The 15,522-nt window shown below is 40.5% G+C and overlaps 1 pseudogene; it reads left to right on the top strand.

Annotated features, from left to right (window-relative positions):
* LOC139724778 (histone lysine acetyltransferase CREBBP-like) overlaps positions 1–15,522 on the top strand; it is a 35,563-nt pseudogene that overhangs the window by 8,908 nt on the left and 11,133 nt on the right.

The following is a 15,522-nucleotide window of genomic DNA, read 5'->3' as shown; positions in this document are numbered from 1 at the left end:
ATTTCAAAGCCCTCATAGCAACTGTCTAAGTGGTAGGTACGCCCTCCCAATCTACTGTTTGCTGGCTCACATGGTTCAAGTTTTATTTATTTTTTTTTAAAGTGTAGATCAGGAACATCAAAAGTTTGTTTTTCATCGTGCTCTGTTGCCCTGGCTTTGTCCTTTTCCATTTTGAAATTTGGGGTTCTTCGTTACTGAAGAGATAAATGAAATAGAAATCAATAAATTTCTTTTGTTATTGATATATAATATTGGATTTGTTTTTTTGTTTGTCTGTTTTTTTTTTCTAATTTCAGCTGTTTTTGGTAGGCTAGTGTAATGAAGTAAAGAGATTTGATGGATGTTCCTGGCCCATCTGCCTAGTGATGAATTATCAATTCATCTTTTCAGTACTTCATCTTAAACTGACCTTCTCCCATCCCCCCCCCCCCCCAATGCAAAAGCTTTTACTAGGTCAGATATGCTTCATACATGCTCAAAAAATAAAATCACTTTAATTGAATTGAAAGATTGCCACAAATATTAAAAAAATGAAGTATGCATGGAATAGAGGATGCTGTACTGGAGTATGAAATTTTACTGCTTGTCTTTTTCTTCACTTTCACAGCCACCAACCAGTTCCTGCATAATCTTGGTCCTGTCCCTGTTGACCATGTGAACCGTGCCTTTGAGGGCCTTGGTATTCCAATTAACAAGACTCAGCAAAGGATGCCAGGTATACTAGGTAAAAGCTTGGTCATCGGTACTCTGAGCAAAGACGCTTTAGAGTGAATTGAAGCATTTCCTGCTCTGTATGATATACAGTATGAATAATGCTTTTAAATGAAAGTAAGGAAAGAATTATTGCCTATCATTGTGATATGTCTCAAGGACACCTAAATGAAAATATCTCATGACTCATTCAAGAAAGTTATGATATGATTGAGGTACGGAGAGTTAAGAGAATAGTCTGGAGTAATTTTAAACAAACTCCATTGGGCTTTAGTGACATGTGACAATTGATCAATCTTTGCGTAGTCACTAGCACTTTTATCAAAAATAGTTTTTCTTTTCTTATTTTTTTTGTGTGCATGAGGTGTACTCTAAGAAACACAGCAATGACACTGAAAATATAACAATACCCCAAACCCACCCCCCCCCCAAAAAAAAAACACCTTACGTAATGAGTGTTGAATAAGTTGAGTTATGCGATTATATGCTCTAAAGGCACCATTTGGGTGTTGCAAGGCAATGTTTCTCCTGTTACAGCTTTGCTTTTGTCACTCTTCCTGCACCATCACAGAAACAAGAGTGAATCTTCTTGGTCAACAAACTGCAACTGGACCAGGCAACCTTCCTCGCCCCGTCTTGAACCAGTCTCTGTCTAACTCCGTCTTAGACCAGCAGCAACCGCAGCCCCAGCAGCCGCAGGTCCAGCCACAGGTGCAGGCACAAGTCCCAGTGCCTCAGCAGCAGCAGCAGCAGCCTCAGCAGCAGGTGCTTGCCCAGCAGCCCCAGCAGAACCAGGCCCCAGTACAGCCTACTCAGCAGCAGCAGCAGCAGCAGCAACAGCAGCAGCAGCAGCAACAGCCACAGGCTCAGATTCCACAGCCGCAGCAACCTCCGCAGCAACCAGTGACATTGTCCACCAACAGCAACTTGCCACCAGCTAGCAGTTTCCCAGTCAGCACGCTGAGCAACACCATGACCAACGCTGCCAATGCCCTTGCCCCAAGCACCCGGGCAACCTTAGAGACTGGCCTGAGTGGTTTCAATGCCAACAACATCATCACCAGCATCCAGGAGGGAATCAAGGTGTCAGGCACTGCTGCTGGCCTGCCAACGGCCATGCCGTCCTCAGCAGCCAGTCAGCCTTGGCATGCTTTCGTTACCATGGACCTGAGAGCACATCTCGTCCACAAATTGTAAGCACAATGTTGCTGCCACACAGTCGGCAGAAATTATAGTGTGTGAGATATAAACCAGCTGATTAATGACTTAGTTTGTCTTGCACCTTTATAATGCAATAATAATTCCATGCATTTAATGGTTACTGTGATTTATGTATATATGAAATATCTTTTTTTCTCTGTGTTGCAAAATCCTACATCAGCATTTTTATTGGTGGGGGGAGGGGAATGGGTAGATTTATCTTGAAATTTTCAAATATCATTAATGTTAAGAACAACTTCATATGAAATGTTATAGAGAGTATGTAGTCTGGAGTTAAGTGTTTGATGTCATAATGAAACGCAATAAGTGAATCATGTTAAGGGGAGTAGTTCTCGTTTCCTGTTTTTCAGGGTGCAAGCAATATTCCCGTCACCTGATCAGGCGGCGCTGCGAGACAGGCGTATGGCAAATCTGGTGAACTATGCCCGCAAGGTGGAGAAGGACATGTATGAACAAGCCAGTAGCCGGGTAAGTTGTCTAGGCTGAAGACATACTCGACCGTTCATGCCTGATCAGATGTAAACTTCACACATGCTTTGAGTGCAGTCGCCTCCATTGAACTGGAACTTGGCTGAACTGGTGCATTGCTGTTATTGGAGGCTATCGTGACATTATTCTTAATTAAGCATGTTTACTTCATTTCTTATTCAGGATGAGACATCAGGTATTGAGAAATCATTCATTTGCATTCAAATGTTCTGTTCACTTTGAATTCAACTTCAGAGTGAAAATTCATTCAACCTATCCTACAGTGTAGCCATAGGTACAAAAAAGAAAAAGAAGAAAAGATGAAAGCTCACCAATGGAAAAAACTACATGTATGCAGATATATTCTACAGCAGCTGAGAATTTACAACCACGATTTAATGAATTCTGACTCATTAGGACATATACTAGTAAATACTGACTAATGAAATATGAAATTATTTCAATGTGTATACCTATGTTTCAAACTTTGTGTTGTATAGAGAGGACAATCTCAATATGTGGTGGCTACTGGATTTCTGTGTGTCCTTTGTGCTTTGACCATGATTTTGATGGAATCCAGTGGTCTATACTTTTGCATTCAATAATCATACAAAAGTGTCACAATCTGTTTGTGACTTCAAGAGCCAGTTTCTGCCAAGAATTCCTCTTCTCAGTATTTGCCCTCATGAAAATATATTCTTTCTTTCTCTCATTACAGGAGGAATACTACCATCTCCTAGCGGAGAAGATTTACAAAATACAGAAAGAGCTGGAGGAGAAACGACAAAGGCGAGTTGCCGAACAGCAAGGTACGCCACGCCTTCCAGGTAGCCAGTTATTAGCTGGACAACTCCAATCTGGCCAGGGACTAAACTCTCGTGGTCTTTCACAGAGTGAGTACATCTCTACAGTGCTGCAAGATTTGTGTGGAGGGACTGCAAGTGGCCCCAAACGTGGTGAGACATATTGTTGGTGCCCCCCTGGCAAAAACAAAAGTGTGTTCGTCTGTTTTCTTTTTCTAACTCCAGCTAGAGTACGATGTACTGACATGGTCATGGCATTTTCCTCCCATATTAACACTTGTTGCATGAAACGCACTAACACCAAATATTTTCCTGTAGTTAATATAAGTGTGCACGAAGTCTGCAAGGAGAAAATTGCCCTTCAATCAGAACTCTTGATAATAAGTGAGTAGCATCAAACAAGCTCTTTTGGGTTAATAAAGTGCCTTGGTCCTTTATGTATGTTTGTTTGGTGTTTCTTTCATCAAAAGAGTGCAAAAGACTATGGAAATACAAAACCCTTTCATTAGCATGCCTTCAAAAATCTGATATAATCATACAGGTGCAGAGTGTTTTGTGTAATCAGAGTCCCTCATTTGGTCATGTATGATGTTTGCGGAGTGGCAGAAAATTTGAGTGGGGATGTTTGTTTGTGTTTTGGGTTTTACTTACAGAGGATCTGCACTGGGATTTTTTGTTTAGTCGGATCTACAAAGTCCCAGAACCACACCTGCAGAACTTTCAGTACTAACTAGAGATTTTCTCACTTCCACTGTATTGAAGATTTAATCACTCTGGATGCATGTTGCTTGAATGTTCTAAACTTTGTCATGACTAGTTGTCATACCTCATATGGTACACATTTTCCTGTTTGACACGTGCAATGAACTAATTTTGGCTGGAATGCTTGCACATTGATTGACACTTACTCAGTGCCATCCCATAACTCCTTTCATTCTCCACTTCAAATCAACGCACATATGAGATATACAGTTGACTCCCGTTATAACAAAGTCCTTGGGACTGGCAGTTTTCTCTTATTATATCAAAATTTAATTACTGAACAAATTGAACAGTTAAGATAGAGTGATAGTGTTGGGGCCTGCATGTTTACTCCATTGTAACCAGAATTTCATTATAAACGTGGTCATTATAATGGGTGTGCACTGTAGTTGTATCGTTGCTTTTTGTCCTGTAGTATATAATGGAGGATGCATTCTTTGCCATTGGAAGCTTGCCCAGTAGTGAGAAAGTAAGCAAAAATCAATAATGAGCCAAGGCAATCATGAGTTTTCACGTCTTGACAATAATCTACCTTACTTTCTCAAATCACAGCAGTTACACCATCCTCTTGTGATGGCACAGTACCAGATTAAAATTTTGTTCCTTTTCTGTACACCAGTAATGACCAGGATAAGTGGCGGTACTTTCTTTAGTTGATGTAGATCTTTTTTTGAAAGTAGCACCTAAACACGCCAACATTTTCTAGCCAGAACAGGGTGGCATAATTGGTGTGATTGTATTTTTCAGTGTTGGATAAGCTGCAAGACTGCTTTCCCACAGCAATAGATACTGAAAAATGAGGAATGTTCGCTTGCATTTCAATTTCGCGAGAGCCAAGAGTCGCGAAATTAAAATGCACGCGAAGGCTCTTGTCTACACTATATGCATTGAATGCCAGAGGCACTTCGCAAAAATTCATTCTGTGAAAAAGGCCGCCCGGCTCCAATTTGCGAAAATGTCATGCCGCTAAAATATCATGTTTTACAGTAGCTCCCAATGGAAGAAAGAAGGTGGTCATCCCAATTGATTTGTACTCTGAATACAGGATGCTAGGTAGAGCATTATGAATGGCCTGCAAAGCTTTGTTGCCGCGCAAATCTCACTTTTTCTGTGTGAACCCTCTTGTCATAGAAACTTCACCACTTCTTTTATGTCCAAGATATATATTTTTTTTAACTTGTAGTTGATTTGTGTAAAAGATAGTGTAATAAATCATTCAGAGATCTGTTTGAGTGAATATTGGTTATAATCGTAAAAACGTCATGAAGCCAGTTAGAGTTATAGTAAGAACACCCCCCCCCCCAAAAAAAAAGAAGAAATATTAACAACTTACTAACATAACTGGCAAGACTTGGCCTGAAATGGCTATCCCCCAAAGTAACGGCTAGAATTATAATTTTCATTGATAGCTATAACCATGTCCACAGCTGCTTGGAGAGTAATTTTGACATGCTGCCAGTATTTACCACCTCAACTTCAAACATCAACATTTGGCATTTGATTAACAAGTTCGCAGTTGCCATAGAAAACTTGCATTCTTGTGCCCACATGCCTGCATCAGCTGTCACGCATCGTGAGGGCAGATATAAATTGGGTATTTGTCGCCACCTTGTTTACTCAGAGAACTGTGAGTAGTATCCTGTATTTTAACGTCTAGTCCCTAAAATCAAAAATGATTTTATGGTCAAAGAGAATGAGAGATTGAGCAGTTTATTCTGCCAGGGTCACATGATTTCTCCTGCCAGGGTCACATGATTTCTAGTTTCACACCTGACCAAGTGCTTGTAATATCTGTTTTTCAAAGGATTTTATCTCATTGATTTACTTTTCAACACAAGTTATAGCAACTAGTCCTTATAGATTCCAACACTTTAAAGAACGTAAGTGTGTCTGCATAAAAAGCACAGTTTGCAGGCATGTCAGGAGTGGCTTTGTGATATGATGTATTGTCATGATTCTTTTCCCCTGCGAAAAAAACAATGTAGCATGCATGATGAAGGAGTGACACTAATGCATTATGTTGAAGCATGTTCTCTTTCTCTCTTTTGCACTGTTTGTATGTCATGTGATGAATTTATTATGTTTTCTGATCTTCATTTTGTAAATTGTATGATGAACTGTACTGCATCAGCCCAGAGTAATTTCAGCAGTTTTCTGTTTCTAGTGGAGAAGATGCATTCAAAACGATGCACAGGTTTTACCATGCACTCAATGTCATAACAAATGTTTTGTTTAAATAAAGGTGTGGAATATTAGCTGTTAATTTTCATGCAGCTTGTGCAGCTTGGATCTAGCACAAATATTAAATAACAGCATTTTGTTTTTGCTTATTTAAATGTGTGAACATAGACATTGGCTACAGCTGAATGCACTGTTTAATTACTGTGCACTTTTCTTCCAGTAATAGTAATGGCACAAAAGAATTGTAACCAAATTTGGGCACCTGCATTACATGTATGTGGTAGCTTAGTATACTTATTGCCATTAATCTTATCTGCAGTGCCAGTGGTAAATTGTTTTACTTGCTAGCTCAATTGGCTTTACTACTCAGCCAAGTATCAAGCCAACAAAAAATAATATTATACATGGCGAAGTGCACAAAATCCTTCTAATGCAGCATCTCTAGTGAATTACAATTTAACTTGAAAAACCATTTCCACTTCTTAGTTTCCACATAATTTCTCTATTGCATTTATCGTAGATGGCATGCCCACAACAGGAATGAACACAAACATTGTAGGAGGGCAGCTGCAATCTGTGCCAGGTAATGGCCAGGCAGTGACTTCAGAAGTCAACCCTCAGCAACAGGGCAAACAACCCAAACAGCTCCAACCTCAGGTTCAACCTGGTCAGCAGCAACCACAACAGCCACCACAGCAGCAGCCACCACCACAGCAGCAGCAACAGCAGCAACAGCAGCAACCCAACCAGCAGCTGCAGCAGCAGCCACAGCAGAATGCCAATCCTTTCCGCAACCTCCTGCCAGTGGCATCAACAGGGAACTCCAACAAGTCCCCTGCCTCAAGTGTGGGCATGGTGCAGCCACAGAATATGGTGCCCATCACGACTCAACAGCAGCAACAGCAGCAGCAGCCACAACAGGCACAGTCTGGAAAGCAGCTTCCACAAGTACAACCTCAGCTTGCAACTCAGAACAACACCTCTCCTATTGCTGTAAGTTGTTATTTATTTATTTATTGATGTGTGTGTGTGTGTGTCTGTGTGTGTGTCTGTGTGTGTGTCTGTGTGTGTGTGTGTGTGTGTGTGTGTGTGTGTGTGTGTGTGTGTGTGTGTGTGTCTGTGTGTATTGGCGCAGCACGCAAAAGGGAATCCTACTCAGACATGTCAAGGCAATATTTTGTTCGCAATTTTTTTTTTTTTTTTTGCTGTTTGTTTTGCTTTTAAAAGAATAAATGTTATAGAGTCTTCATGCTTGGAGGGAATGCAAGGAGCAAATGCTAGTGCACAGTATCATTCAACATAAATAAATTTACTACAGTTACTTACTAAAGTTTGAGTACCAAAAGGTATAAAATACTGTATACGCTATAATTTTTGCGTACATAAATTTTCGCGAATTGCCGCCGTCACACATTTTCGCGAGTGGTTAAATTCGCGATTGGGGGACCAGAGAAAATATGAAGTGGCAAAGAAAGTGTGAATTTTCAACTTACTAGCAAATAAGAATGATACTAGTTATACACTGCATGAAAAAGACTTGCCAAACTCTGCAAACTAGTAAGTTAGAATTCAACATTTTTGAAGTGGTTAAGTCCATCGCGCTAGATTTCTGACAAGTGGTCCCCTTGCGATAATGGATTGGCTCTCTACAGTATTCGTAAGTAGACGTGGACATGCGTAAACAAGCTTAGCCAGTATGGTCTGTTCGGTAAGCCGTGACATGGTATACTAGTACTGAAATGTTCGTATCATCAAGGCAAGGGATTCATTTTGGAAGGTAATATTTTCGCGTGTTGTTAATTTCGCGAATAGCTCCCGACTCGCGAAATTCGCGAAAATAAAACCCCCGCGAAATATATAGCGTATACAGTATGCTTCTAATACTAGTGTCTTACACAAATTCTACATTATATCTCACAGTCGTCTTTGCCGTCAGTGAGCTCTGTGTCGTCCAGCCAGCCAACGCCTCAGGCCAGTATGCAATCAGGGCCGCTGTCAAACCACACTGACCATGGGGATGACGTCAAACCTCAGGTACATTGATTATGTTACGCCTCGCTAGAAATTCTGGTCATAGCCTGTTCCCTGCATAATCAAATCATAATGTGAAGAAGCAGATCCAGTGCATTTCAGTCTCATCCTAATCAATTTCTTGTGGGAAAAAAAGGCATTAATTCACTCCACCTTTGTTTCACAGCCAGTGAACAGTTGACTTCATCAAAGTACATTTTGTTTTCTCTAGCCTGTGGAGGTCCTTGATATAGTTGATATATGTGTTTTGTTACTTTTTTCCTTGTTCCATTTTTAGCTCAATTGAGCCAAGTGAGCTATTGCGATTGCTCTTCGTGCGTCATTCGTCGTGTGTAAACTTTTGACATTTTCCTCTTCTTCTCTAAAACCCCTTGACCAGTTTTCACCAAACTTGGCGGGTAGCATCTATAGTGGGATAGGATCTGGATTTCTTTAAATGGGCACCATGCCCCTCCTGGGGACCCCCAGGGGGGCAAAACTCCCCAAATTAAGGAATCTTCATGTGTTCAAATGGGCACCATACTCCCCTTGGGGACCCCAGGGGGCCCAAGTCTCCTGAAATAAGGACTATTCAATAATATTCTTCTCTAGAATAGGAAGTGATACAGAGCTTAATTTTTTTGTCTTCAAAACTACCTAGTCCAACTTTCTAAGTACAGTGTACTTAGCAGATATTTTTACCAGTGTGAGGGAATATGCAAATGGACATCATGCCCCCAGCTCTCAAAGCTGCCCCACAACCCAAGTTTCCAATGTTCTCGGGTAAGAGTTTGCAAGAATGCATGGTAGGTGAACTTGCGATACTTGCTATACTCAGGTGAGCGCGAGACCCCCACGTCTCGGGGGGGGGGTTTATCGCTTTATCCTGATTTACATGCCCAGTGATAATGTCTTACAGCTCCCCTGTTTTTGTGAAAGTATCACTTCCCACCTGTAATGGGTTCATGTGTTGCTTGGCCCCACAGATTGGTGGAAAGCAGCTTCCTAGCAACAAGCCCATGATGGCCAGCGACATTATGATCAAGACGGAACCCATGGACACGGCTGGCATGAAAAAACCCCCATGTCTACAGGCATCGTCAAGCAGGAGGTCCTCTCCCAGAAGCCCTGCAACATGGGGGAGAAGCCGAACAGTGTCAGTGTGAACCACGATGCTGTGGTGAAGACCGAAGTCACTGTCAAGACAGAGCCCATGGATATCAAGGGTGGCAAGCCCACTCCCCGGGCCACCACCCCAGCACCACCTCCCCCCACCAGCAACAGTACGGCCACCAGCTCTTCTGGTGCCAATGCATCCAGCAGCAGTACAAACGAGGCCAAGCCCTCCACGTCGTCCAGTAGTAAGGAATCTGCCAACCAGTTGGTCAAATCTGAAACGAAGACGCCAAAGGCAAAGAAGAGTGAGTAGAAGCAAAGTAACTTGTTCCTGATTTGATTGAGGCCGTGTCTTTTCCAAGATTCGTTTCTGCTCCATCTTAATTTCAAGTTCATGGTAAATGAATGTCAAATAATTAAGGTGAAATAATAACTGCTATATGATATTGAAGGAAGCATCAGCTACTGGTGTCTAGAGAAATCAAAGATTACCCAATGATTGCATTTTTGTTTATGTTACCTCTTGTTTCTGTCCGCTCAGCATTCAAACCTGATGAATTGAGGCAGGCCCTCATGCCAACGTTGGAAAAACTGTACCGCCAAAATCCAGAGTCTTTACCTTTCCAGCAGCCAGTTGACCCTCAAAAGCTGCAGATTCCGGTAAGTCCCGAGTTTGTTTTGTAATTATATATATGTATATATGTATATGTAATTTTTTTTTTTTTTTTGGGGGGGGGGGGTGGCATCATTGGCATAATAGGTAGAGTCAAAATGCCTGTTTTTGATGGCTTTGCATAAAGTGGAAATTACAGTAGAAGGGAACTTCTTGCGAGTAGGAAAGAGTTTTGCTGGGAACAGCAGTGGAAATTTGCAATAAAAGAAGAACTTTTTTTTTTTTCATTCACGCTGCAATAAGTGTTTGTGATGTCAGCCAGATGTATTGCTTTTGACTCATATTCTAGAGGTATTGCGAGTATGTAATGGAAGTATATATTTAGTAGATAACTCTGGGCTTTATACATAGTTTATGCACTCATGTCGTGTAATTTTCATTGTCATTTAAGCAAAGTTATGGTAAATGCTTTGAATCAAGTTTTTTGATTTATGGGTAGCATAGCTGCCAGTTCCGGTCACACAAGTGTAGTCATCAACCTTTTTATTTGGTGAGCAAAGCAAAGGTGTCTACCATATGGCAGTTCCACCCCCTTCACAACTGTTCCCAAAAGAAATGTGTGTGTGTGCATATGTCTGCCTATTTCCAAGTTGGGTCATTGCATGCGGCATAAATCCCAATCTCTACAGGGACTACTTTGACATCATCAAGCACCCCATGGATCTGTCTACCATCAAGAATAAATTGGACACAGGACAGTACATTGATCCCTGGCAGTTTTGTGGATGATGTGTGGCTGATGTTTTGACAATGCATGGCTCTACAACCGCAAGACATCCCGTGTCTACAAGTACTGTACTAAGCTGGCTGAAGTCTTTGAGCAGGAGATAGATCCGGTCATGCAGGAAACTTGGCTACTGCTGTGGGAGAAAGGTATAATCTTGTAAAAGTGACCTCAATTCTGCATCACAGATTTAGGCAAACTCATAAAACTGACTGGTCATAATAAACACAATACTTTACAAAGGAATACATACAAAATAGAATTGTGTTTTAGTTTGGTATTGTTTAGATATAGCATCCAGAAATTCACTGGGATGTATTCTTATGCATTCTGTAAAACAAAACATTTTCATACAAATTTTTATAAACCTATACTTGTAGAATTTCCTACCGAAAACAACTGGAAAATCCCTAGGTGAGAAACAAAAAAAAAAAAAAGGGACAAAAGTTTAAAGTTTTGTGGAAATAAGCCATATAAAATTTTGTAATGTGTGGTAGCACTCTGCTGGTACATTATAAAATGTTGCAATGTCTGAAGTGTTTTCTTCATCTCGCTTTGTAAAAACACCTTATGTGTTGTTTTGCTCCCTGCAGCATGTTTTTTCCATCCTCAAGTGCTGTGCTGTTTACGGAAAGCAATTGTGTACTATTTCCGAGGGATGCCCAGTACTGGACATATCAGAAACAGGTATGTATGGAATGAAAGAGTGTTAGAGGATTTTGTTTTTTGAATGAACCAAAGCCCTCAAGCCAGCTCAAATTAAGAAAAAGGGGGGGGGGGGGAAGTGTCTTCTTTTTCGTGATTCTTGAAATGGTCTGGCTTTTTTACTCTGTGGATGATGACAGCGGTATAAATCCTTGCGACGTTAATGCATAACCCCGTTATTGCTACAGAGGTTTATTTTGGATCTATTCAGCCCCGATATAAATTGGAATTACATTTTGTAGTCCTGAGATTTTCATTCATCTTTTTTGTGATCGCAATAAAATAACCTAGGAAGGGGTGTTTTCAGCAGTGATGTCAGTATATACAGTATGCTTTTACTGCTTATTTGTGAAATGTAAAATCTTACAACTACCGTATGGAAGCAGTCTACTTATTGATTGTCGAACATTTTACCTTCAAATTCCATTGTGTCATTTTCTATGTATTTATGTTTTCTAATCTTGTTTTTGTAGTATTTTCATCTACCATTTTCATGCGAGAGAAACAAAATCTACTCTTCCTCAAAACTGTCCCTCTGAATTCTGTCACTAACAAACAGTTTGTGTCATAGAAAGAATGTCTTTTGTGAATAGATCTTGGCTGCTTCTTGTTTTGCCTTTTTTTTTCTCTTCTACTCATTTTCTTCTCATTTTAACTGCATGTTATTCCCCTCCATCTTCCCACCAATTCGCTGTCCCTGTTTGTGTCTTTGTGTTTGGTGTCCCTTGGCCTGACCTCGCTTCGCAGTAAACGAAGTATCGGCCTTATTTCTGACAGGTACCACTTCTGCGAAAAGTGCTTCAGCGACATCCAGGGGGACACGGTTGTGCTGGGCGACGACCCAACCAAGTCACAGACGTAAGCATTCATGAGGAAAGAGCATGTTACAGCACTCATTACATAGCAGCAACTTGCCATGTGCTGCAGCTGTTGAGCTTACCCTTAAATGTCTTTCTCATGCTACACATTTATGATGAAGAGTTCACCTTACTTGCTTACTTCACAATATGTAGAATAGTCCCTAAAACTATATTTTCAGGAAAGATCAATACATCATTGTATGACAGCTTGGTGCTAGTGGCAATGCTGTAAGTAGTTTCAAATGGGCAGAATTCAAATGGTCAGCTGTGATGATCTTAGCACCAATTCAGACGTATTTCTTCAATAAAATTGTACTTGAGTATGTGAACCCGCATTATGAATATTATACAGATGAACAAACAAGTTGTGGGTCATCAAAGCTTACACAGTGCAAATCTGTATTAGCCAGTAATGAATGATTCAGTCAAAAATTTAGATCCTGTTTTAATAGACCACCATGATTATGACCTTGATACCAAGGCAAATGCCAGTCTCTATTACACACTCTTCACTTGAAGATAAAGCATCAACCATCTTCTGGAAAAGTGTACTAAGAGGATCTTTTGAGCAACATTCAATTGACAAATTGAAGTGAGTGCTAAAAATTAATTCTATATAACTGTGTCTCGTAATTATTTCTAAGCATCGGAATGTATGATGTTTTGTTGTTAACATTCTATTATTTTGTGCTTCCTTTGCTACAGGACAATAAAGAAGGACAACTTTGTGAAAATGAAGAATGACATTCTTGAGCCAGAACCGTGAGTATCCTGTCTAGTTGTGTTTCACCAGTTCTGGTTGTTCTGTTAAACATGACTGAATACAGCATTTTTTTTTTTCCCGCATCTTTACATATATCATGGTCAGCAATCTAATGGGCATGGAGCATTTGTCTGTAAAAACAATCTTGTGATAAATTTCTCATGAAGGTAATATCACTGATACAGAATGGATGTGGGCGATTTTCTTGATGAGTGCATGCTTACACCCATTTGTTCAATCTGTATGGCCAACCAAATTGCATCAAGTCCAGTGTGTTTTCTTTTTTTTAGTGTGGCTGAACCAGTTATCTACAGCTGTAGTGTTTTTGAGGGCAAACATGAGTTCTGCTACCTTCCATAATATAATAGCGATTCTCGATTTGGTTGAAATAAAATCTAGAATGTTTGACTGCCTGGAGTGTGGACGCAAGTTGCACCAAATCTGTGTCCTCCACGTGGAATTCATCTGGACGGAAGGCTTCATCTGTGACGGCTGCCGGAAACAGAAGAACATCAAAAAGAAAGAGAACAAGTTCACCGCCAAGAGTGAGTAGCTCTCTTTCCTCCCATTCTTTTCATACATCCTCTCTGACCGTCAGTAACCAAGGTCTTTCATGGTGTAAGGTTTGTTTGAAGTAAGTTATTAAAAGGATGGTACAGTTTCGGTTGAGATGGGGCTTCGGGTTTCCAATATTTTTGAAGGGGATTTTTTTTTTAAATGAGGAGAAACATCTTATAAAATATGAAAGAGCATATAATTTTAAGAGGAATTCAAAGTTCATTTGATGAAACTTGGTTTTGAAATGGCCAAGATATCCAAAACTAAGTGATCCCAGTAAAGGTAGGACCCATCTTTTATTAGGATTGCTTTGTTTTTGGATATCTCAGCCATTTCAAAACCATTCTTCATCAAATAAACAATGAATTCCTCTTAGAATTGTATGCTCTTTAACATTTCGTTAAGTGGTTTCTAGGTATCTCGTAAAAAGTTAAAAGCTGAATCCTCACCTCAACCATTACTATACCATCCCTTTAATTGTTGAGTGGGAGTAATACAAGTCCAGTGGATTTAGATATGCAGTATGTATTGGAAGTAGCATGATTGAATATAGAGGACATATAGTGTATGAAGTTTTGTGCAGTTCATGTTGCTTTGTGAATGTTTTGGAGGACAGACATTCTCTCCGTTCAGGTTATGACAAAAGTCGTTCTGCAAAATGTACACACTTTGTTTTGTTGGTGTTTTTGCATTTGACAGAACTTCAAAATTCCAAGCTTGGTATGCACCTTGAAAATCGAGTGAACAAGTTCCTGAGAGAACGCAACGCTGGAGCTGGAGAAGTCTTCATCAGGGTCATGTCTTGCACAGAGAAGGTGGTGGAAGTCAAACCTGGCATGCGAGCAAGGTATTCCTCGTTACTCCTAGCCACCTGATTTTAAAGAGGGATGGGGTGTTGTGTTTGTTTGCTTGTTTGTTTGTTTTTTGTGCTGTTTTTCTTATTCTGTAATTTCCAGGCACTTTTTTTGGTTGAAATACAAGAAACTAATCATAGGATGTCCCAATGACTGTTTCAAGAGACTTGATGGGAGAAAACGATAGACTTGTATAAACAGTCACTGATGCAACAGATCTGTGCTAACGTTTTGAAATCAGGCAAACATTAAAATAATGGCACATGAATGTCAGTGAATCAGTAAGCATAGTATCTGTGGGCACCATAAATATTGTTCAGTCTGTAACCTAGGTGCTTAGCTGCAACTTGTCATGCAGTGATAATGGCTTTATCTTTGACTCCTCCCAAACTTTGTCCTTTTGTGTGAATTAGACAAACTGCCACATACAACAGTTTGACCAGTGAGGCCATGATTTAGATGAGGTAGTATACAAATGATGCACAGGATAGAGTGCGTTAGTGGAGGCATATAGAGCACTCGAGGGTATTTACAATTGTGAAACATGCATGAGGCGAAGCCGAGTGCATGTTGCACTACATTGTAAATACCCAAGAGTGAGCTACGCCTCCACTAACGCCACGAAATAATCCTGTGCATCATTTGTTTTATAAAATGGGTCGAAAATTCGAAAACTAACAGCATTTTTCAGCGTTTTTCACGTACCTTTGTGGGTCAAGACGTCCGAAGATGTTCGTCCCAAACATTTACGCACGTCGCACTCGGAAATCCCGCACATACAGTATTTGTATGATGGGGGGTTGGGTTTCTGGACACTTAAGTTCCCGCATGAAAACTTACTTATTTTACATAGAATATGCACCCTTTACCTTAAAGACTTGATATAGACTCCTCATATAGGCCTACTAGACAACATACTCTGAAAACGGCGTGAGAATTAACCTGCTAAATCGTTGGATTTGCCCTTCAAAGTGACTCCATGTACGCATCCGGTCCCACAACGCTTGGTCTACTGTACTGTACAAAGTGTACGTATATAAGATGAAGAGTATACATACGCCACACATGTTATGCACAAGGGAAGAAAGGCCGGCCGGCCGGCAGCCCGAACTA

Source organism: Diadema antillarum, unplaced genomic scaffold (assembly GCF_040938485.1).
Source record: "Diadema antillarum isolate AM-2024a unplaced genomic scaffold, OU_Dant_1.0 scf00000228, whole genome shotgun sequence".
Taxonomy (NCBI): Eukaryota; Metazoa; Echinodermata; class Echinoidea; order Diadematoida; family Diadematidae; genus Diadema; species Diadema antillarum.
The sequence above is the reverse complement of the archived record's forward strand: the minus strand, read 5'-3'. Positions and strand labels throughout refer to the sequence as shown.